Source organism: Brassica oleracea, chromosome C8, assembly GCF_000695525.1.
Source record: "Brassica oleracea var. oleracea cultivar TO1000 chromosome C8, BOL, whole genome shotgun sequence".
In the NCBI taxonomy this organism is placed as follows: domain Eukaryota; kingdom Viridiplantae; phylum Streptophyta; class Magnoliopsida; order Brassicales; family Brassicaceae; genus Brassica; species Brassica oleracea.
The window spans coordinates 5401498-5402693 of record NC_027755.1 but is presented as its reverse complement, the minus strand read 5'-3'; positions in this window follow the sequence as shown (position 1 = coordinate 5402693).

The following is a 1196-nucleotide window of genomic DNA, read 5'->3' as shown; positions in this document are numbered from 1 at the left end:
GTTAAATCGGGGTATTGGGTTGCTACAAACTTGATGAGGGATGAGGATGATTTAGAAGTTCTACAACTCAGCATTACAAAACTCCAAGCCTTTGCTTGGAAGGTAAAAGCGCCACAAAAGATCTGCCATCTTATATGGCAATTAATATCAGGACAGGTAGCGGTAACAAGGAATCTAGTACGCCGTAACATGCGATGTGACAATTATTGTCCAAGATGTGGAGCACCAGAAGAGACCGTTACTCATGCTATCTTTGAGTGTCCCCCGGCCTTACAAGCATGAGAGTTATCATCAACGCCATCGAGCCCTGAAATCTTCCCGGTACCAAGTATTTACGCTAATATGGATTATCTTTTTTGGAGAAAGAATGGTATTCTGGAGCCAGAAGACGATATAGATCATTATCCTTGGATAATTTGGTACATATGGAAAGCTAGAAATGATAAGTTGTTTAGAGGCATAAATAGAGATCCATTGGAACTAGTCAGGTATGCAGAGAGTGAGTGCCAAGCTTGGTATAACGCAAGAGACACTGAACCAGTATCGCCACAGGTACAGACTAATGAAGAAACACAAGCCTTAAGCTTGGGTGATATTTGTATGGTGGATGGTTCATAGACCTCTACAGCTCAATTCAGTAGAATGAGATGGGTTTGGAAGGATACAATGGGGAAGATACAACTCATGGGATCAAGGAACTTGCAGAGGAGGGAGACAACATTACACTCGGAACTGGAAGCGCTATAGTGGGCAATGGAGAGCATGATACAACACTGGTACTGTCAGAGATTTGGGACGGACTGCAAAGACCTGATTGTGATGTTAGAACAGCCACAAGATTGACCCAACTTCTCAACAAAGCTGAAGATCATTCAAACTCTTCGGTTGTGTTTTTCAGACTTCAAGATCAGCTACTTCCCAAGGATGCAGAATGAGATTGCGGATTCGCTAGCTAAGAATGCACGTTCTTTTCATACATCCTTATGTTTTATTGGTTGTTCTATTCCGGTCTAGCTCCCCAGATCACCTCAAGTTTGAATAATAGAATAGCCGTTGTAGTAATAAAAAAAAAAAAAAAAAAACTATTATCTCTAACTATGGCTGAGATTTTTAACTGTACCGAAAAGTTTGGTTTTCACTTAATTTAGTTTGGAAGTCCGCGTCGGTTTGGGAACATAATTTGTTTTCCCAAACAG